Genomic DNA, 17841 nt, shown 5'->3' on the forward strand with positions numbered 1-17841 from the left:
TATCTTCACTAATACATAGCCAATACGAAAGAAACTCTACAGTCCGGTTGTTCCCCTAAAACCTCTTTTTGAAGTACTGGAAAAATAATCTTAAAAACTTCAAATAGCTCTCCTGAAAAGTAGCGGTTTTGGACGTAGGATAGTTTGAATCGACGCCCATTTGGAGGTAGGATAGTTTCATTTTAGTGTAGCGAAATGGAACTAGCCTTAGAGGGATAGAGCATGCACAGTTTTTATCAAGCAGGTCAGAGATGAAGCATTTGTATTGTTGGTACAAGGGGGTGAAGCGTATATATTCTTGTTCGGAAGGCGGTTGGAAGACTGCGCAAGGAAAGATTCAAGGGAAAATGGGAACTTCTTGGGAGGCTGGGAAGAGGGAGACTTTGAATAGATAAATGCAAGAGAAGTGTGCATAGCTGTGTTGGCCTCAGGTGGCTCGACGCTGGACTGAGTTTTCAGCAGCAGTAATACCCTTCAATTTTTTGTATTTACAGTTTTGAATGGCTAATATACTATTACATACAACTTTTTCAAAGAGATATTTAAGATCAGACGTTATTCAAGTAGTAATGAATGAAGATGGCTCAGGGCCAGATGGCTCTGCTCCGCTATGGTCTCATTATCTCTTTCATTATCCAGCATTTGATGGATTTGTTCAAAATCAATTTAACAAATAAAACCAAATAGATCATTCTAAAGCTATATGGTCAAAATTATGGCCTTTAAAATCATCATCTATGTTAAACTAGGCGTTAACAGGAGTCACCTTCTTGTTTAACAAGAGGCACGCGGAACAAAGGATAGCACATCAAAAGTAGAAGAGAAGAACGTGATTCAATAAGATATATTTATACAGTAGGACAAAATATAAAACTATTTTCAATTTGTTTTGTAGTTATCAATATTCTCCTTTTTGTTGGGACAGCAAGAGCACAAAAATAGAGACCATTACAGTAAGTGGTTAAATACCTTCATCAGATTTTTGTTTTTACCGAAATGTTTTATTACACAGTGGCAATAACTTTTGCAGTTATACCCTGACCTTACCATGCTCGTAAATGACCTCACCACGGTAGTAAATGATTTCATTTACTACCTGACTTTGTTCAGCTGTTGTTAACAGCTGTGAACCTGAACTTTTTTACTGCTTCTTTGGGTTTTCTTTTTTTAATGCCACAATTTCTGCTTCAAGTAATTCAAATTCTGACTGCATCTCTTTTTTAACTATTGCCAATTTCGATTCCATTTCAAATTTCAAACTTTGAAACCAATTACGTTTTTGTAGTTCCTCAAAGGGCATCGAAGTTCCACATCCTGATTGGCAAGTAACAAGTCACTTAGGGGTGAAATTACATTCTAGAACATGTTTTGTAAGTCTTTCCATTGTCAATAAGGCAGGACATCCATATGTCTGGTTGCTACAGCTCAAGGTTAATCTACGTAAAAAGAAATATTTGTAAAAAAAAGTGAATGATATTACTCAGGATAGCCAGGTTTAACTAGTTAAAAGCTATAATAAAAAATTCTAACCTAGAGAGCCATCTATGACTGTAGTAATAAACGTAAAATCCTCCCTTAAGGTTCTGGTTTTTTATGCCCTATATATTTAGAAGATCATTGTTGCAGCAGTAGCTCCAATCTGTAAGGAGCAAACTACCAAAGAGTCATTCACTATGTATCCAGATGATGTGATCAATGAATTTATACATAAAACTTAAACAATTTGCTTTAAACAATTCAACTCAGCTGTCCAATCCAAAAACAGAATATCTACATCCTCCCTTGATTTTGAGTTAAGGGTGGCTTGTTATGTAACTTTTTGTGCTGAATCGATAGGTATATATGAAGTAAATATTGGTATATTGCTGTATCTCCTATGGTTTCGAAGATTGGGAGTTCAATCTTACAGTTAATGAACTATTTGACCTGACTTGCAAATCCAAAACAATATATCTGATGGACCAATCAAAAGGCTCCAAACAATCATTAGCCCAAACAAGTGTATTTGAAGGACCAATGACAAGACTGCATTTTTAATTAAAGTTAGTGAAGTTCAATGAAAGTTAAATCAATTAAATTTCTGACAGAATATGTGTTCTAGGTCTCACCATAAATAGGGCCAAAAAAGAACTATGTACCGATCACTGCTCTTGAACTCCTTGTAAATAATGGGACTGAATATCTTCAGTCAGGTATTTGATTAAAGGACATACAGACATGATTGCTGACAGAGTCCAAGGAAACATTGACAGTAAAATGCATGCCAAGAAGGCATTTATGACATATAGAGGAATTTAAGTCAGTTGTAACTACCTCTAAATCAAACACAACTTGTCTAGAAATGGCACGCAAAGATTTCAAAGAATAAAAAATTGAAAAGGAACTCAGAACTTTCCCTGTGACCCGCATGACATAGTTAAAGATTGCTTCAAAAAAGAAGCAAAATCAGTGGAAATTAACACAAACTTGATAATCCTAATATAGACTGTGGCTTCACTTGAAAAGAAAATTTAGACTGAATACCCCTTTACAACCTAGAAAAATCAGTGCTATATGCATAAGCTCTGACAAGAGATCCAATATAGTCAAAAAGATGATTTCTGTAAGACCTCCAAGTAGGAAACAGTTTTAGCTAGAAGGTTCAGACCTTGTTAAAGTGGTTGATGTCCCATTCTATTGATTCATGGAATATAATTAGTGTCAGCAGAAAACTCGGTGGTCAAAGATTCGTATTATGTTTCTTATAGTGTCAAAGATTCGTATTATGTTTCTTATAGTGTAAAACAGTGTATCTGCACAAAACTTCCTAAATCACATCTTAGAAATAGTGTACATAGAGGAAAAGCATATTTTCACAGGAATCCAGTCAAGCTTTTGCAAAATACAAAAATCAGCATGAAAAACTGATTGGAAGTTACTACTCACTGACAGTATTTTTAAGCATGGTTGCAAGAGAAAAAGGTATAAAAAAAAGAATTATAAACACCCTCCTGTCTGAGGTCTTTTAAGTCAGTTTGTAAATGTTCAAAATATATTAAGATAACTAGATACCTTGAAAGTAAATTTCTCAGGATCCTTGGAGCAGGTTTCAGAGCATCAATAGTTAATTCTGTCCTGTCTATTGAACAAGTCTTGCTCATAGTTAGCCACCCAGTAATGCAGCTATTGCAAAACGCATGTTCACAAGTTGGGGCCTTGAATATAAAGACACAGAGACATATGAAGAAACCTTAAGAATTGAGATACAGTTAATGGAATCTCCCAGTAACAGAACGAGAACTATTTACTGGTACTCGGTGAAACGCAGTGAGGTAAATTTGTCTGGTGAAACTTCAATTTGTTTTTATAAGCAACAAAGTAAAAAAGCAGATAAATGGACAATGAAGCTTTTGATGAAATGTTGCAATGAAGGAACCAGTGTGACCTGCTTTATAGGAGGATACAAGTTTCAATACTTGTCAAGATAGCAGTATTTGTCAAGATAGCAGGAAATCATTTTGTTCTCCCCCATAGTAGACAAGGTCCAACCCCTAAGAGCTGATCCTTGTTGACATAATTTTTGGAAGGTAAACCAAAAATTAAAAAAATTAACTTAGGGATCAGACAATGCTAAAGATTTTCCTGATTCTGGATATTTTTCTGAAGATCATGGGGTCTTCCTCTCCCAATTCAACTCCATTTCTTTCTTTTGTTATGAACAGGCCCTTGATTCAGTCTACAAAACTGATTTAGTGAAAACTGAAATATAAGCACTTCAGAAGACAAAGGAGGATTTCCTTGACTTGTTTGACCAGCCGTATCATAGGCATCACAATAGTGCTGCCTATGTAAAGAACCATTATTGGTTTGTTTTAGACAAGGACACTTTGTATTGAAGGAGTTGTCGTAGAAACTTTGAAAAGGGCTAATTCGATAGGAAATTGAAAGGGCTAGTAACCTATTTGATAGTCGGAAGTGATTGGAGGGCAACTACCCCCCTCCCTCCTCCCATGCCAGTCATTTGCCCAAAACACATCCAATCAAAATTTTTAGATAGCCGTTTTGTTCAACGTAGTTGAAAGGTCCGAAATTAATGTCTTTGAGGATGACAACCCCCACATAGCCTTCAGGGCAAGGGTTGTAAGTTATGCCCTGGGGACATGTAAGGTTTTTTATAGAAAACGTAGACGTAGAAACTTCAAAAAGGTCTCATTCAATTGGAAAATGAGAACCATTATTGGTTGTTTTAGACAAGGACACTTTGTATTCAAGGAGTTGTCGTAGAAACTTTGAAAAGGGCTCGTTCGATAGGAAATTGAAAGGACTCGTATCCTTTTTAATAATAAAGTGATTGGAGGGCAACCACTCCCCTCCTCCCACGCCAGCCATTTCCCCAAACACATCCAATCAAAATTTGGAGATAGCCATTTTATTCAAAGTAGTTGAAAGGTCGAAAATTATGTCTTTGAGGATGAAATTATGTCTTTGAAAATGACGACCCCCTACCAACACCACTCAGGAGGAGGGTTGTAAGTTATGCCTTGGGGCATATAAGGTTTTTTATATAAAGCATTTGTAGAAACTCCAAACAGCAATCATTTTATTGGAAATTAGAGGACTAGGGCCCTTTAAATGCTTCCGATCAAAATTCTGATCAAGAAACTTTGTTCAATGTAGTAGAAAGATCCGGAAATAATGTTTTTAAGAATGAACCCCCTCCCTAAAACCATCAGGCCAAGGGTTGTAATTTATGCCCGTAGGGAATATAATGTATTTTTATAGAGACCATTGTTGTAGAAACTTCAAAAGGGGCTCGTTCGATTGGAAATTGAGAGTATAATGAAGAAAGTAATTTCTACAAACATTTCCAATCGAAATTTTGAGATAGCCATTTTGTTTAACTTAGTTGAAAGGTCTGAAAATTATGTCTTTTAGGATGACAACCGCCTCCCCCACCCTCAAGGCAGGAATTGTAGGTTACGCCTTGGGGGCATATGAGGTTTTTATAGAAAGCGTAGTCATATGGGGGCTCATTGGATTGGTAATCAGAAGCTCTTGTGTTCTTTGTAAGAGACAAGGTATCAGAGAACAGCTATGCCCCCCCCCCACACACACACATGTCACTTTGTCCTGAAATGCATCTAATAGAAATTTTGAGATAGCCATTTTATTCAAAATAGTACAATATACAAACCCCAGAGCCTGGGGGAAATGGTTGTAAATTATGCCCAGGGGGAATATTTGGTTTTTATTGCACTTGGTATTAACCAAGTGACATATAGCAATTGCAAATTCTGTTGGTCCTGGTTTTGCTACTTCAGACACTTCCAGGTAAGCTAGGACAATGAAATTTGGCAGAAGTATCAGGGACCAGACCAGATTAAATTAGAAATAGTCGTTTTCCCGATTTGACCATCTAGGAAGGGGGGGGGGCGGTTAATTCGGAAAAAAAATAGAAAAATGAAATATTTTTAACTTACGAACAGGTGATGGGATCTTAATGAAATTTGAATGTTGGAAGGATATTGTGTCTCAGAGCTCTCATTTTAAACCCCGACCAGATCCGGTGACACTGGGGAAAGTTAGAGGGGAGAACCTAAAATCTTGGGAAACGCTTAGAGTGGAGTGATTGGTATGAAACTTGGAGGGAAAAATAAGCAGAAGTCCTAGATACATGATTGACATAACGGGAACGGATCTGCTCTGTTTGGGGGAGTTTTTAATTCTGAAAAACTAGAAAAAATGAGGTATTTTTAACTTACAAAGGAGTGATTGGATCTTAATAAATTTCATATTTAGAAGGACCTCGTAACTCAGATCTCTTACTTTAAATCCCGACAGGACGTGGTCCCGACGTGGGAAAAATAAGCAGAAGTCCTAGACACATGATTGACATACTGGAACGGATCTGCTCTGTTTGGGGGAGTTTTTAATTCTGAAAAATTAGAAAAAAATGAGGTATTTTTAACTTACAAAGGAGTGATCGGATCTTAATAAATTTAATATTTAGAAGGACCTCTTAACTCAGATCTCTTACTTTAAATCCCGACCGGATCCAGAGTCATTAAAGGGGGGGGGGTTGGAGGGGGAACCAGAAATCTTGGAAAACACTTAAAGCAGAGAGATCAGGATGAAACTTGGTGGGAAGAATAAAAACAAGTCCAAGATACGTGACTGACACAACTGGAACGGATCCGCTATGGATCTGGTGACATATGGGGGAGTTGGGCGGGGGAACCTAAAATCTTGGAAAATGCTTAGAGCAGAGGGATCAGGATGAAACTTGGTGGGAAAAATAAGCAGAAGTCCTAGATACGTGATTGACATAAACGGAACGGATCCGCTCTATTTGGGGGAGTTGGGGGGGGGGTTAAATTAGAAAAATTAGAAAAAATCAGGTATTTTAACTTATGAAGAAGATCTCTCGTAAATCAGATCTCTCATTTTAAATCCCGCCCAGATCCAGCGTCATTGGGGGGGGGGGCAGAAATCTTGGAAAACACTTAAAACGGAGAGATTAGGATGAAACTAGTTGGGAGGAATAAAACAGGTCCAAACTACGTGACTGACATAACCGGACTGGATCCGCCCTTTTTGGTGGAGTTGGGGGGGGGGAGTAATCCAGAAAAATTAGAAAAAATGAGGCATTTGTAACTTACAAGCAGGTGATCAGATCTTAATGAAATCTGATATTTAGAAGGATCTTGTGCTTTAGAGCTCGTATTTTAAATCTCGACCAGATTCTGTGACATTGGGGGAAGGATGGGGAAACCGGAATTTTCGGAAAATGTGAAAATTAAGGTATCTTTATCTCATGAATGGGTGGTAGGATCTTAACGAAACTTGATATATAGAAGGATCTTATGTCTCAGATGCTCCATTTTCAATTCGAATAGGATCCAGGGTTATAGGAGGTTGGAGGGGGGAAACAGAAATCTTGGAAAATGCTTTGAGTGAAGAGATTGGGATGAAACTTGATGGGAAGAATAAGCACAAGTTATAGATACGTGACTGACATAATTGGAATGGATATGTTCACTTTGGAGGAACTAGGGGGGGGGGGGGATTTGGAAGAATTAAAAAAAATGAGGAATTTTTAACTTAAGAACAGGTGACCGAATCTTAATGAAATAAATAAAAAAGACACGTTTTTCTTTAAATGAAAGTAAGGAGCAACATTAAAACTTAAAACGAACAGAAATTATTCCGTATATGAAAAGGGCTTTTCCTCCTCAACACCCCGCTCTTTACGCTAAAATTTGACTCTTTCTCTTAACTCTATTTTTAAAACAGTAAGAAACTATAGTGTAAAGAGCAGGGCGTTGAGGTTGCTCAATTGATGCAAGCTGGTCACTTTGTGACCAGACTCTTGGATACTCTTTGCCTTATAGTGGATGTCATATTGCTTGTTCAAGCAAACACTTTCTTCTCCTGAAACTAGAAGCATACAGGGTGCAAGCCAATATAGTTGTCTGGATTGAAGCCTTTCTTACTGAAAGAACTCACTTTCTGCTACACGGTACCACTATGCTTATTGAATATCTGGTGCTGCTATTCCAGATTATTTTCATCACTGGTATAGTACCTGACTCTTTTTGTGTCGGTTTGCTCTCGCCCATCCTTAAAAAAGGGAAACCACCAGACCAATGCTCTTTGTACAGGCCAATCACTGTTGCCCCAGTGCTCTGTACAGTTCTAGAGATCTTAGTCTCCAAAGGAATTCAATATTCATGCCGAATGCCTGACGACCAGTTTGGTTTCCGACCCAGTCTGGGTTGTACTCATGCTCTCTTCAGTCTTGCCACTATTCTAGCAGATTCTCACAAAAGTGGTGACCTTATAGTGATTGGTGCTTTTGATGTGAGTAGAGCATTTGATTTGTTGATTCACACTCAGGCCCTTTTAGCTGCTTACCAGCAAGGTGTAAGCCTCTGTGTCACTAGCATACTGTACAATATGTATTGCCATTTAAAAGCGTGTATAAAGATAGGTAACTGCATCACATCAGTGGTTCTTCCAGTAAAGAAAGGTGTCTGCCAGGGTTCATTATTATCCCCAAGTTTGTACAATAACAGTGTTCTAAATGCCCAGGCATGTGTCAATGTTTCATGTACCTCCAACATATGCGGACAATCTATTAAATCTGAGTCGGTCTATTAGGGGTCTGCAATCAAATTTCTTGATCCTATGTGATGAATACCAAAAAATCATTGAGAAAAAACTCTGCACCACGTATGGGTCTATTGTCGCCAGCAGACTCTTCTTATGCTCAAAGTATCTCGCGAATATGTATAATGCTGTTGCACTGCTGCATATTCTATATATTGTGCCATTTTGGAATTTATTAACTGACACCCAAAAACAAAGCTCTGGTCCCTTTATTTTAGGTTTGCAAAGTTCTTGCTGTGATGCCCAATGTGGACAAGAAATACTTTTATGATTGATAAACACAGGATTGCAGACCCCAGTATCATGGTAAACCGGTTGATTTCTAATTTTCAGGCAAAATGGAACCACCCCTGGCTTAAACACTTCTACAGTTCTTGATTGTGTATTTTTCCATGTTGTGTTTTAAATTTCTCTCCATTTTCTTCTCTTTTTTTTCTTTTAATTTTTTTTCATTGTACCCTGTTTTGTTCCATGTGAACCATTTTGTTCCATGTGAAAAATATGGGTAATAAACATTTTACTTACTTACTTAGAGGGTAGCAGTTTATGATGCCATTTTCAGATGAAATTCCTGTCATTAGTGAAGTTCCACAGGGCACAATCCTGGGGCCCACATTTTTCAGCAACCATACATCTTACCTAAAAAAAAAAAAACACTAACATTATATGCTGAATATTGCAAGCTCCTAGGATGTGCCCAAATTAGCCCTGATCACTAAACAATGCAAGATGATTTATATGAACTATCTAGATGGTGTTCTGAGTGGGGTTTGCAGTTCAACACACCAAAATATACTTGAGATATACCAAAAAATACTTGAGGCTGTAAGTGAGGAGAATGACCACTGGGTTATTATCATTGACAAATTTGAGTTCCAAGGCCACACAAGAGCTCAAGTTGCTAGAGCAAACCAAGCCCTAGGGGTCATAAAACATATGTTTACTACCAGGAAGTCATGTGTGGTCAAGAAGCTGTACAAAGCTATTGTACAATCCCAACTGGAACTTGAAATGACCCTGGCATCTCTCCAGTATAAAATGGACATTAAAACACTCAAGAATGTCTAAAGAAAAGCAACCAAGCTCTTACCAGCTTTGGGAGAAGTCATATGAGGAACACCTTATGTCCCTAAAGCTCTCTACCCTAGTCTATCAAAGAAAGAGAGAAGACACAATTGATAATTGCAAACTTCTTGAAAACGACCTCTCAAGCCAAGTTTTCTCCTCATCCCTTTCAGGTACAACAAGAGGTCACACCAAACAGCTACAAGACTCACATTGCCATCAACATGAGCACCAGCACTTCTTCTCTGTACACAATATTTCTCACTTGGAACGACCTCTCCAAAGCTACCAACCAGTCACAAACCATAGATCTGTTCAAGAAAGGAGTTGATTGTGACCAGGCTAATGCAGAGTGCAGGCTAACCTGGGATGTCAAGCCATAGTCATGTCACACCACCAGAAAGATGCTCTGTAGGAGACTCATCACCACCTCATCTTGCTAGGCATGCAACTTACGGTAATTTGTGGTAATGTATATATCTGGTATACTATACAGGGATAAGACACTCACTATAGCTCTTTTATTAACAGAATCAAATGCTTGCTAATAATTTATAAAACTGAGGACTATAGGTTATTGAAATGAAACTTTGAGGGATGGGCCTTGAACAATTCTTCTATTTAATGTTTAATTGGAAACCCAAGCACCTATAAAATAAAGCAATAAGTAAAAGCAAGAAATAAATAAGCACTATGCAATAACCACAGGCAGCAAGCAGGGGTGGGTATTTAGCTGGGTCCCAACATTGCATCGTAGGCGCGGAACTTCTGAGGGGCCTTGCGATCGCGCGCAGATCTGCGAGGAGATTCAGCAGGGCGTTCTGTTCCAAGTGTTTGGGGCACATGGCGGACACTCGGCAGTTCGGATTCAGTGGCTGGTGGGCTGGTAGCTTTGGAGAGCTTTTTACCAACGCCAGGGTTTGCAGATCTCGAAGCTGGTGAGCTTTGTACATTCCCCTGAGGAGGGAGAGTTGTAGGTGACATCGATCCCGCTGGCTCGCGACTATTGGGCAGATCCATCCTTTGGTGGTTTCCCGAAACACGCTCAGAGCGTGGGACAGTATCTTTCGCATTTCTACGGTATATGTCCCCAGCTTCTGTTTTGACGTGGTATGATCTGGGGGCATCAGCTGCTGACAGGACTCTTCCTGGTTCCCATTCTTTTCCTGGAAACACCTTGATCCAGACAGGTTGCCGAGGTTGTAGGCTGCAAATATCTTCTGTTCCATGATCGAATTACTTTTTTTGCAGGTTTTGATGGTAGTATCTAGCTTCCTTAAACTGTACTGATGGGAGAAGTTTTGGTTTGTACAGCTTGGGATGAGCTGGCAGCATGGACAAAAACTGTCTGCTCATAAGTAGTTGAACAGGGGATGCCAGATTATCAACTGGTGTGTTCTGATATTCAAGGAATGCAAGGTATGGCTCAGTTCCACTCTGGTAGGATTTTTCAATAATCCATTTCGCTGTTTGCACAGTTTTTTCTGCTAAAACGTTAGATTGCGGATGGTGGGGGCTGGAAGTGATGTGTTTGATTCCCCACTCTTTTGCAAATGCACTGAACTCGGCTGAAGAAAACTGTGGGCCATTGTTGGTCATTAACATTCTGGGAATGCTGAAACGTGCGAAATGTGGCTTGATCTTTTGGATGACTGCTTTGGAGGTCATGCTGGTGAGTTTGTCCACTTCAAAATAGTGGCTATAGTAATCGACTATGATCAGACGTTCCTCCCCCCTGAACAAGAAAATGTCAGCTCTGATCATTCCCAGGGGTATTCAGGTAGCTCCATGTTGATCAGAGGGTGCTTCCGAGGTTGCATTTGTAAGCAGCCACAAGTGATACATTGGCTGATCATTTCTGTGATGTTTTCTGTTGATACCAGGCCAGTAGACGATTGATCTGGCCCATTGTTTCGTTTTCTCCATTCCCATGTATGAGTGGTGTAGTTGTTGCAGGATCTCTCTGCGCATTGTCGCCGGGATGACGATTTTGTCTCCTTTCAGAACAATACCATTGGCTATTGATAGCTCATGACGGGTTTTCCTGTATTTCTGAATTTTCTCAGAACAGCTGGACCTGGTTTCTGGCCATCCAGTGATGATGGTGCTGGTTAGAGAGGATAGTTTGGGGTCAGATTCGGTTGATGATTTAATGCACAACAGTCAACTGTCACTCATTGGTACATTCTTGAATAGGGTGTGAACAAAGACTTCTGTCTCTTGTTCAAATTCTGCATCCGTCTCAGGGAGTGGGAGGCGTGAAAGAGCATCGGCCACAGGGATGCTTGTTCCAGGCATGTGTTCAACTGACAATTTGTACAGCTGGATCTGTAGTACAGTTGTACAGATAGGATGAATTCGAGTGGTTTGTGATCGGAGAGAACCTTGACTGGCAGGTCCATACACACATTGGTGGAAATGCTTGCATGCAAAGGCAATGGCCAGTGCTACTTTTTCAATCTGTGAGTATTTTTGCTCGGCTGATGAAAGCAATCTTGATGCAAAGGCACAGATTCCACCATCGCATGTTAATGTAGCTCCAAGGCCATGCTGCAACGCATCCACTTTCAGTACGACATCCTCAGAAGTTGGGTTGAAGTATTTTAGATTTTTGCAAATGCTGTTCTTGACATTGGCGAATGCTTTGTCGTGCTCTGAGGTCCACTGGAAACTGCTGTCAGTTCTGTGCTCTTTTAAAAGAGTCCTGAGTGGGTGGTTCAATGTTGAGAGATTTGGGATATATTTGCCAAGGTAGTTGACCATACCCAGCAGCAATTGTAACTCTTCAGGTCCCTTAGGCTTGGGCATTTGGCGACTGGCAAGAATTTTATTTTGGTCTGGTTTGATACCTTCCGAGGTCAATATGTGCCCAAAGTATGGAATTTCTGTCTTGCCAAAGATGCATTTTTCTCTGTTGAAACGAACACCTTTTTCATGCGCGACTTGTAAAGTTTTCTCCAGGTTGCTGTTGTGCTCCTTGTCTGTTGCTCCATGGACAACAATGTTGTCAATAAGGAGGCCCAGACCTGCCATCTTGATAAGCTCAGCAAATATTTCTTCCATCTTTCTTTGGAAGTCGTCCTGGGCGCAATTCAGACCAAAGGGATATCGCCAGAAGCGAAACCTTCCAAATGCTGTGTTAAAGGCAGTTAGATTAGCTGACTCATTGTCGAGTTCCAAGCTCCAATAGCCATGGCGTACATCAAGCTTAGAGAATTTCTTGGAATTGGCGCATTTTATGGCAACATCGTCAAATGTTGGTATTGGGTGGTGTGGTCTCTTGATGCATTTGTTCAGGTTTCTAGGGTCCAGGCACAAACGGAGACTTCAGTCGGGCTTCTCAACAATGACTATTGAATTAACCCATTCCGTTGGTTTCAATACTTTCTCGATAACGCCAAGGGTTTCAAGACAGCTAAGCTCTGCTTTGAATCAATCCTGCATGGATATAGGGATCCTTTTTGGTGGCTGTACTGTAGGCTGACAATTCTCCTTCAAGTAAATGTGGCATTTACCTTCTAGAATCAATCCTGCATGGATATAGGGATCCTTTTTGGTGGCTGTACTGTAGGCTGACAATTCTCCTTCAAGTAAATGTGGCATTTACCTTCTAGTTTTCCAATCCCTTGGAAGACATCCTTGTACTCAGAAAGGATTCTGTTGACAGTTTCATCTGGCTTCTTGGTAACCTCATTCAAGAATTTGATCAGGCCTAGTGAGACGCTTGAGTTCTTGCACAAGAGAGGTTGTTTAGCGGTACTGACGATGTAGAATTTGTGGACCTCTGGATCTTGGTTGTCTTTTCTTTGGAGTTTCACGTTGCAGGTTCCTAGTACTTTGAGTTTTCCATCACAGTAGGAAGTAAGTATATCAGGTGTTAAGCATAGATGGCTGTGGGTTTAGCATGCTATAGATTTGTGACCATAGCATGTTGACTTCAGTGCCAGTGTTGATTTTGAAGTTCACACGAGTGTTTTGTTCAACTAGTCTGATGGTAGCAATTATGCTGCTCTCAGCAGCACTGTCTATGGAGTCTATGAAAAATTCTGAGGTTGCTGCACAGTCTTCAACAACCATCAGGTGATCATGCTGGATATTATGGACTGATTTGCTCCTACATGCATGGGCAAAGTGGTTTAATCTACCACATTTCGAACATTTTTTTCCTTTTGCAGGGCATCTGTGTTCATTACTGTATGGGCCACCACAGAAATAGCAATCTTTATTTTCTCTGCTATCAGTTACTCTCCTACCAACTACATCAACTTCCTGTTTGATAGTCTGCTTTGCTTCATCATGCATGGTTTGTAGTTGTGCTTGGGTTTCCTGGAATGTTCTGCATATCAGGACAGCTCTGTTGAAAGTTAGGCTCCCACCTTCAGCAAGAAGTCTTTCTCTGAGCCTATCATTCTTCAGCCCAAAAATGAGTTGATCTCTCACCATCTCATCTTGCTGGCTGTGGCTGCAATTCTGTGCAACTAGCTTGAGATCAGTAATGTACTGTTCAATGGTTTCAAACTCTTTCTGGTTCTGCTTGTGGAACTTGAAGCGTTCAAAGATGGGATTGGAAGAGGGCTCAACATGGTTTTTGAACAGTCTTATGTACTCAGCTGGATTGTTTTCACTGGCATCCAGAACGACAAAGGTACTAAAAATGTCTCTGCCCTTCTCTCCTACCCATATGAGGAGGTAGGAGCACTTCACTGCATTAGATTTTCCATTCAAGGGGCCACTGAACATTAACTCCACATGCTTGGACAACCTTGTCCAGGCATCTTTCAAGTTAGGCTGGTTCCAGTCAATGAATGGAGAGGGTGTAGATGGGTCTATTGTTCTGACACCATGAACAATTCTTCTATTTAATGTTTAATTGGAAACCCAAGCACCTATAAAATAAAGCAATAAGCAAAAGCAAGCAATAAATAAGCACTATGCAATAACCAGAGAAAGCAAGCAGGGTGGGTATTTAGCTGGGTCCCAACATTGCAGGCCTACAGACTAAATAATGTCCTAAGAAGGTATTTTGAAGTAACTACCTCTGTGCTCTCTGTCTCTAAGGAGGGCCCTCACCTCTGATGACCTTTAAAAACTTTTTGTTATAAAAGTGGGACCTTGCAAACCTTGCAAAATAGTGCTTCTGCTGAAATGAAGCACAACAAAACTGTTTTCAGCTTCACAGCTTTGCTCAATTCTAATTTATGAAGTTTCAAAGATCCACAAATTCATTTCCTAAATTTTGAAAAAAAAAACCATCAATACAGCTTAAAATTCTACTCAAATAATAGGGATTATACTTTTAGAACTAAAACCAGAGAAAAAAGGGTATAATTCAAGTTAATTGACTTCTTGCTATCACAAAAAGGGTTTAGGTTAGGAAAATGAAACTTTCAGGGATGATTCTACAGACTAAAGTATGTCCTGGGAAGGTATTTTGAAGCAACTACCTCCACTCCATCTCCCTCTAGAGGGCCCTGACCTTTGATGACCTTTAAAAATATGTGTTATAAAAGTGAAACCTTGAAAAATAGATCTTCTGCTTAATTGAAGCACAACAAAATTGTTTTCAGCTTCATAATTTTGCTCAATTCCATTTTATAAGATTTTAAAGATATGCAAAGACATTTCCTAAATTTTGAAGAAAAAAAAACATTGATATGGCTCAAAATTCTACTCAAATAACAGGAATTGCATTTTCAGAACTAAAGGCAGAGAAAAAGCAACTAGTAACTGAAAATTAAGGTAAAATGTTGTTTTGTCAAAATTTCAATAGGTATAGACCTGTCATGTAGGCATATTTCAGGGCCCTCTAGAGGGAGAAGGAGTGGAAGTAGGTACTTTAAATGGTAAATTTATAGCAAACAGTATTACTGGATTTTGTATAAAGTGAATATACCACTCAATGCCTTTTTTTATGTTCTTTACAAATATAATAATTGCTTCTACTGGAGATTCAGATTTAAGCACTTTTTGACCTCTTAAAAATGACCTAAATATGGGGTATAAAAAAGGTTAAGAAAGTTGGTCTCAAACCTTAACTACCTTATAACATTGATCTCAATCTTACTGTTTTATTATAAATCAATTTTTTAATGGTATATAATCCACAAGCACTGATTTTCCAATATTAATTTGGATAAATTAATTTTTCTAATGTTATGATGTTTTCTTCTTCCTTGACATCAAATCTTAAATAAAAGCATGCATTTTTGGTTGAAAATATGAAAGCCAGTTATACTGTTTGCTATAAATTTAACTGTATTAAATACAGCAATGATTAGTTTATGTATTTAATATATGATATGCTTTACCCCCACCCCCCTGATGTGCAAATATATAGCCCAAATTTGTTTCTATACTATTACATATTCACAATTTCAAATATCCAATTATTTTGTAAAAAAAACTACCAAAAACATATGCTTTAATTGAAATTTTGGCAACAAGGAAGAAAAAAACATCATAACATTGATAAAATTTATTTGTTGAATTTAGTTGTGGAAAATCAGTGCTTGTGGATAATATATCATCAAAAAAATAGATTTATAATGAAACAATAAGTTTAAGTGCAATGTTATAAAGTTTGAGACTAATGTTTTAAGCCTTTTTTATAGCCTACCCCATATTTAGGTCATCTTTTAGAGGTCAAAAAGTGCTTAAATCTGGATTTCCAGTAGAAGTGATTATTATTTTTGTAGAGCATAAAAAAAGACATCAAGTGGTATATTCACTTTATAAAAAAGCCAGTAATACTGTTTGCTATAATTTTACCCTTTAAATTACCTTCCTGGGACATACTTTAGCCTGTAGACCCCTCCCTGAAAGTTTCATTTTCTTAAACTAAACCCTTTCCAAGATAGCAAGAAGTCAATTAACTAGAATTTTACTAAAAAGGAAACTGATAACTGAAAATTAATGTAAAATGTTATTTTGTCAAAATTCCAATAGATATAGCCCAGATCTGTCAAGTAGTCAAATTTGTAATACTTAGAAATCAGAAGAGGGTTAACATGGAAGGCTTAGCAATAGGTTAGCCTACCTGGTACCTTCCTAGAGAAAGTTTAAGGCCATGGATTCATTTCTTAGTTTCATTTTCCTGACCCCTTTTTAAAATAGTAAAAAAACAGCTAAACTAGAAATTTATCAATCAAAAATCTAATAGGAGCCTAAAATAGCCTACTTATTTCAATCTGTTGACATGTTTCCTTTATAAGAGACCAACTAGCCTATTAAGCAAAATTTCAAGTAAAGAAAAAGCACTAAAGCAGACTGAAAATTCTAGTTCAACTGATTCATTGGTCTTATTTACAAAAAAAAAGAGACTTAGGGCAGCCTTTGATTTCTGAAAAACCTGTTAGTTGTGTGCATAGCCTACAAACCTGGACAGGTTCTTCCATAACAAATGAGCAAATAGGACAAATAAGATCTGAGTAAATTTCTCCAGAAAATCTTGCTGTATTGATTCCCATTTCAAAAGCTTCCTTATACTGATTTCTTTAAATAAAATTGTAAAAAGGTTTCAAAACTATTGTTGTTGTTGGTGTAATTGAATGGATCTTCCAAAATTTTTTCTCTGTTCCATTCGAAAGTATCGAATATACATCGAAATTCAGCGATTCTGGGGAATTTCGGCACAAAGTTGAATTCCAGTGATCTAGCGAAAGTTCTAGAGTTTGTGGTTCTTGTCCAGAAGCATTAGTTTTTATCAAAGACAAGAAATTAATTGTATGAAATTATTAAGAAATAGGGAGATATTTTGCAAGAAATAAACTTGGCTTAGAGACTGGGCAGGTACAAGGAGGGGTAAAGCTAGGGTTTTGAGTTTCGAGAGAGATATAAAGAATAAGCCAGAATAATTTCTAAATGCCTTTGAATGGCTCACAGAACTAGTAGTACAATTTTAGCCCTTTTTCTAAATCCAAAGCAACTTTCCTTCCCTCTTGCAAGAATAAAAATCAATTCCATGGAGGATAATCAGCCGTGTTCGAAGTCAAACAATGGATGGATTTCAAATTGAAGACTTTGAAGACTTCAAAGGATGACTTCAAAGGATGAAGACTTCAAAGGATGGATTTCAAATTGTTTGTAACGAAGCAGAAAAAGCATATCTGAATTACCTTTACTCTGTGCCTATCAACCTTAATTTGCCCTAGGATGACAAACCATCATCAACAGAGGGGAAATAATCATTTTTATTTGTCGACTGACGTCATGTTTGTCAACTGATGAAATTACAGACCGGGACACCAGGACACAGGGAATATAAATGACGACCGGGACACTCAAAGAGAAATTACAAACTGGGACACCGGGACACAAATCACGACCGGAACACAGGGAATATAAATGACGACCGGGACACAGGGACACAACTACAACGGCGACGCCGGGGGCACAGAGGGAATATATAAATGACGACCGGGACACAGGGATTGTCCAAAGAGAAATTACAGACCGGGACACAAATGACGACCGGGACACTCAAAGAGATATTATAAACTGGAACACCAGGACACAAATGACGACCGGGACACAGGGAATATAAATGACGACCGGGACACAGAGACACAACTACAACGGGGACGCCGGGGGCACAGGGGGATCTATAAATGACGTCGGGGACATAAGGAA

The 17841-nt window shown here is 38.6% G+C and overlaps 1 long non-coding RNA gene across 3 annotated transcripts; it reads right to left on the reverse strand.

Moving 5' to 3' along the window:
* Positions 1–826: 826 nt before the first annotated feature.
* Positions 827–16774, reverse strand: LOC136039281 (uncharacterized). Of its 3 annotated transcripts, none has more exons than XR_010620401.1 (4): positions 16590–16774; positions 8678–8787; positions 3052–3194; positions 827–1436 (listed from the first exon to the last, which is right to left on the reverse strand). It is a non-coding gene; the product is annotated as an uncharacterized LOC136039281 (long non-coding RNA). The 3 variants fall into 3 exon arrangements; XR_010620400.1 differs by having other exon boundaries at positions 8674–8787; XR_010620399.1 differs by lacking the exon at positions 3052–3194 and having other exon boundaries at positions 8674–8787.
* Between the last annotated feature and the right edge of the window lie 1067 nt (positions 16775–17841).

The sequence above is a fragment of the Artemia franciscana genome, chromosome 19 (assembly GCF_032884065.1).
Source record: "Artemia franciscana chromosome 19, ASM3288406v1, whole genome shotgun sequence".
NCBI lineage: Eukaryota > Metazoa > Arthropoda > Branchiopoda > Anostraca > Artemiidae > Artemia > Artemia franciscana.